This window comes from Elephantulus edwardii, unplaced genomic scaffold, assembly GCF_000299155.1.
Source record: "Elephantulus edwardii isolate Elephantulus edwardi_28Jun2011 unplaced genomic scaffold, EleEdw1.0 scaffold00193, whole genome shotgun sequence".
Classification (NCBI taxonomy): domain Eukaryota; kingdom Metazoa; phylum Chordata; class Mammalia; order Macroscelidea; family Macroscelididae; genus Elephantulus; species Elephantulus edwardii.
The window spans coordinates 4,676,017-4,681,768 of record NW_006399943.1 but is presented as its reverse complement, the minus strand read 5'-3'; the positions used below and the strand labels follow the sequence as shown (position 1 = coordinate 4,681,768).

Here is a 5,752-nt window from a genome sequence, read left to right as displayed (position 1 = left end):
TTGAAGGTGCACAAAGCTGTTTCAGAGTGACTCATCCTGTTGCCATGGGTTCGGGAAAGGGAGATGGGGGCGTGGGGGACACAGCGTAGGAAGAGGGTGTCTAACCTTAGTTTCCAACTTCCTTTCACAAGATGAAGACACAGTGGGCCAGCAGGCCTATGTAGCATGAAACGCACCAGCTCCCTAACCCCGAAAATGTGAACAGCACCAACCAGGCCCGGGCTGCTGACGGGCAGCAGTCTCCAAAGCCAAGTTTATGTGGGCCCTGTGGCTAACAGCACCCACCTCACGCTGCAATAATGATCATAAAGCGATTTTTGAAGGTGGAGAATTTTGTTTGGAAGACTACAAGAGAGGCTGAGAGGGTTAGAGGCTGGTTTTGAAGATGCAGATGCTATTTTTCCATTTGAGCGAGCTTCTTGCTATAGTTACCAGTGCTGGCTGGAACCTCAGAACAACAGTTGTGCCCATTGATCACCTTGAAGTAGGGAGACACAAGAATAGTCTGAGCAAACCCTCAGCCCATCAAGTCAGTTCCACCTCCCAGCGACCCTGTAGACAGAGCATAAACCACAGGGTCTCCCGTGCTGTGAATCTTTACCAAAGCATACGGCCTCAGCTTTATCCCTCAGGGTGCCTGGTGGGTTCACTGGCCTTGTAGTGAGCAGCAGGGCTCCCTAATCTAAATATGTAGTATCTATATAGTAGCATCTGTCTGTAACCGTGTACACATACAACAACAACATTAACAGCCCGCTGCTTATAAGAAGTCTCAGATCAACATAATCCCAAATGCTTGGCTTGCTGTACAAGTCCATGATTTCTGACATCAATATCTCCTTTTCTCAGTTTCCCAGCTCCTTCATATCCTTTGGTTTCAATGACTCACTAGAAGGTCTCCCAGATATTTAGACCCATTAAGGGAATCAATCATGTGCCTGTAGGTAGCCGGCTGGTTTTAGAGAATCTGCTGAGTGACGAGCCACGATCCTGCAGACTGTTAGTTACAGCACGGCTGGATGGAGACTGAAGGTGTTGCAGGCAGGGGCTGTAGATACTGGTGAGCAGTTGGAAGTTATGTCCCTGGAGAGTGAGCTTCTCCAAAGGATAAATAGTTCCTAGTGTTGAGATACCTTGAGTTTATAAAAGCCTCTAGGAGGATGGGGCTTGTGTTCCACCCTACTTCTCTCTCCTTAATGCAATGATTACTTCAGCAAAAACGAAAGAGTTAACCATTAGCTTAGAAACCCAGACTGTCAATCCTGCATAATTGCTTGTTCTAGTACTATGTAGCCTCCTATAGATCTGTGCTAGGGGACATCATGATAGATGGACAGAAGATTGAGGTTGTCTACTGATGGAAGCCTGCCGTCAGCAGTTACACAGTCCCTGAAGGGGGGAGTAGGGATAAGGAAAAATGAGAGACAAGAGAAAGAGTCAGAGGGCATGCAGTGAATACTGCAACCCCGAGTTTATTATTATCTATCCTTTTATAGGAAACAGAAAAACAACGAAGCCTCAAGGCTGACAATACATTTCGTTTTCCATACCCTCATTTAGCCCTAGGGTTCAAGAAACAGTCAAACCTGGTTTTGTACTGAGAGCAGCAAAGTTTCTCTTGTGGGAACATCTGTCCATATCCTTATCATACAACGGATTGCTTCCTTATATCTGTTACTTAATAATTTTCTAGTGCTATATGAAGCTTTCTATGTGTCTTTTTTAAAGGTTTCCCACAGTCTACAATTCCATTTTTATTTAGTTTTATTTGTGAATTAACATTTAAATATTTTAACATTTAAAAAATTCCATTCATTGTTGCATGTTTTCCTCTCTCCCGCTCTCTCTCCCCAATGCTTTCATTTTACTTGGATTTATAAGAACAGCAGTCAAGAAATGGAAAGACATGTTGCATGTCAAGGACCTCTCTACAGTGCTAAAGAGGAAGGATGTCTGTTTAAAGACCCAGGCGTAACTCATTCAAGCCACAGTCTCTTCTGTTGCTTCTTGTGAATCTGATAATTATTGGACAGTGAGTCAGGATGACAGAAGAATCATTGAAGCCTTTGAATGGTGTCATAGAAGAGTACTGTGCATCCCATAACTTTCCCAAAGAACAGGCAAGTGAGTCTCCCTTGGAGGAAATGCAACCAGGGTGCTCTTTAGAGACAAGGATGAGGAGATTTAGTCTCATATATTTGGGGTATATTTTCAGGAGGGTTCAGTCCTTGAAAGAGACATGCTGGAAAAGGTAGAGAGGTCAGCAAAAGAGAAAGACTGTCGACCATATGGATTGATGTAGTGACTGCCACAATGGCCTTGAATATGACAGAGATCATGAAGATGGGGCAGGATAAAGCAGAATTCACATCTATGATTCAAAACGTTGCTATGAATGCACTTGATGACACTTAACAACAACAACATACAGATTTATTGTTTGAATAAATTTTTTTTCCTAGGGATGAGTTCAGTTCCATGCTCAAAGAGTGGCTAAGGGTAGGTATTTAAACAGCCTCTAACAGGCTGGTAAGCCTGATCTTTTTAATTCTTTTTGTGCTACCTTTATTTCCCATTCTAACCAGTATACTTTGTTCTCTTGGGAGTCCATGGGATGTTCAGTACTCTTCTCCAGCACCAGAGCTCAAAAGGCATTATTATTTTCCTGTCAACCCTATACATTGTCCGACTTTCAGATATGTAACAAGTAATGGAAAAAGACCTTGTCTTGGATCAGGTGCACCTTAGTCTTTAAATTTATATCATTGCTCTTTTGCCCTCTGGGAAGGTGCTTTGTTTTCCTAAGGTCATCTTTATGAACATTCACTTTTTAGTTCATGTGAGTTAGGCTTTTCTCCTAGATTTTGTTACTTACTGTCACGTGGACTGCGACTTATAGGAACCTGAAAAATAACAGATCCGAACCGTGGACTATTCTGTGCCATTCTCACCACCTCTGGTATATGCTCAAGCGTACTGCTAATAATTGTGTCAGTCCATGACATCGAGGACCGTCTTCTGCGCTGACTCTCCACCTTTCCCTTTCCTTTTTCCAAGGATTGACCTGTCTTGAAAGCATGACTAAAGAATGTGGGATTAGCTCTCCCCACCTTGCCTCCAAGTAGAGAACTACCTAATGGGAACTGCGGAACCGCTCAAGTCTCTTTCTGTGTTTCCGCACGGTCCCCATTCCCCGAGCACCGAGGGCTCCGGAAGCGGAAATTGGGTGTGTCTTCCCGCAGGCAGGTCCGTCCTGGCTTCCTCTCGTCGGCAACTGCTGCACTGTGGACCGTCGCTGTGTGTCTCGGCGGGTCCCCAGGTCAGTTCCCGGGGCGAGTTCGCGTGGACGGAAGGGTGTTTGTCCTCCCCGCGGGGGCCGCGTCCCCGCGGAGCGTGTGCGAAATGCCGAGTCTGGGGTCCTGGGCGCCCCGGGGGTCCTTCCCCTGAGTGTCCACGTGTGGTCTTGGAGCGAGTCCCGGAGCTTGAGCGTAAACGGAATCATTGCCCGTGTTTTCTTACAGCTTCAATCTCTCCTTTAAAGTAGATGTTTAAAAAAAGAAAGCGAAACAGATTTTAAAAAATTCTAGGATGAAAATGTGAAATTCAGGTCTGTCCTTCAAACGGAACCTTTTTTTAATTTTTGTCTTACCATTTTTTTTTTCATGTAGAAGAAAAACGTTTAATGCAATAGCTTAAACACAGAATTCAACAAAACCAAAGTCGGTTCAAAATAACATTACAAAGAACTAGAAAGCCTGGAGAGGGCAAGGAACCTCAGGGCAGCCTGCTCTCCCTTCCATCTCCAGGGGACGCAGCCGCGACCACCGGGCTCTTGAACAGCTTGGTCACCTCCCCACAGGAGGTCGCAGCACAGCGAGGGTCGAAAACAAACCCGTCCAGGGCTGAGGCTCTGCACACCCATCGAACGAGGGTCCAGACGAAGGGCACTGGGGCTCAGAGCACAGGGACCGAGGGCAGCGGAAGGGACTGGAGGGCCAGCTCAGCAGGCGGCTTTGGAAGTGGTGGGCCAGGGACCCCCAGCATGTCCCTTGTCTCGAACCTGCACTCGTGCTCGGGGGCCGGAGCGTGCTGGGTCGAGGGCAAAGCCAGGGGACCTCTGTGTGACCCGCTAGCTGCGGAGGTAGGAGGGGGCGGGCAACAGGGCATGGACCTCACACTTCAGCTCTAGAACCGGCAGACGACACGGAGCTTAGAGTAAGCAAAGCCTCTTAGGGGAGAGAAGAGAGTGCTGAGAGCTCGCGCTGAGGCATGCTGGGTCTCGGGAGCAGGCACAGAGGAAGGAGACCCCTGGCTTCTCTGGGTACGGTCAGGCAGAGATTTCCTGCTGCCCCTTTATGGGGGTTTATTTTAAGCTCTGGTTAACTTCCTTCTGCAGCTTCTGTGCAGGACCGTTCTTGGGCTCAATTTGCAGGAGGCTGCTGATGTCCGCCAGGCTGGATTTATAGGCCTAACAGAAAAGAGAAGGGTGTGAGGGGCAGCTGAGCTGGGGACAGCTGCTGTAGGCTGGCCCTGGCAACCCTCACCTGAGCGATACCACCACACACCCCCCTATACAACAGTGCTCGGGTATCTCTTACCTTGAGCGCCTTGTAAGCCTGAGTCCTCTGTAAAACGCCTTCACGGTCTTTCCGTCCAGCTTCAGCGCATCTGTGCAGTCCTTCACTGCTTCCTTGTACTGCTTCAGGGTAGATAGCAGAGCGCTCTGTTGGTATAGGTGGTGGACTCCAGGTTACTACACGAGAGGCTCGCACTGTACTTCTCAGTGGCTGTCTTGTGGTTCCCCTTCTTTACATACTGGTTGCCTTCTTCCTTCAGAAGCCTGGCTCTCTCCACATCGCCAGCACAAGGCACTTTGTTCTTTGCTGTTGGGGTTTCTTTGGGTTTGCTTTTAGCAGGCTCTTTGTGGTTCTCGGAAGGTTTGGAAGCCCATCTCTTCTGAGCTGAAACAGGCACCAAGGGGGTAGGAGGCAGCTTCTGACGCCAGTTGGGCCCAAGTGAGTCCATGAGAACTCTGGTCATTCTGTTGATGCCTTCCAGGACTGACATCATACTCAATCGATCTGCAGCACAGTCATATAGTCGACATAGGCCTGCTGGTACTTCTCCAAAGCCTCATAGGCAGCTGCCCGTCGTAGCAGGGGCTTAACGCTGAAGGGAACCAGGTCCAGTGCCGAAGTGCAGTCTTTGATGCAGTCTGAGCAGTTTCCTTTCTTCAAGTGACACGCCGCTCGGTTGGAGTAGAGAATGCTTTCTTCTTCAGGGTTTGGAGAGCCTGACTTGGTGGAACCTGCCTCCTGCAGCAGCCGCAGCGCACGGCCATAGAGCGTGGAGGCCTCGGAGTACTGGCCGTTGCGGAAGCTTTGGTGGCCAGCAGCGCGGAGCCCCTCCACTGAGTCGCTGGACTTGGGGGTCATTCCGGCAAGAGCCGGCGAGCGGGGCGGGAGGGGCGCGTCCGTATGGCTTCCTGTCTTACCATTTTTAAGCCTCTGATGTACAAGGATGGACCCCAAAACCTGTTCTTGGATGTAAAAAAAATAAAAGTCTCCCACTTTTATTTCAGTAATTAAAGGATAATTATTTTTTTAATGTGTTGTACAAGAGGCATTGCTAGGGTTAAAAAAATAATTACCTGGGGGGAGGGGTGGCCAGGGAGAAAAATGCAGCCATGAATGAATGGAAATCCAGGCTCTGTAAACGTTCAACACGTTGCCGCAAATAACGGTAATACCGA

At 48.4% G+C, this 5,752-nt stretch overlaps 1 pseudogene; it reads right to left on the bottom strand.

Moving 5' to 3' along the window:
• Positions 1-4,363: 4,363 nt before the first annotated feature.
• Positions 4,364-5,435, bottom strand: LOC102870474 (annotated as a pseudogene).
• Between the last annotated feature and the right edge of the window lie 317 nt (positions 5,436-5,752).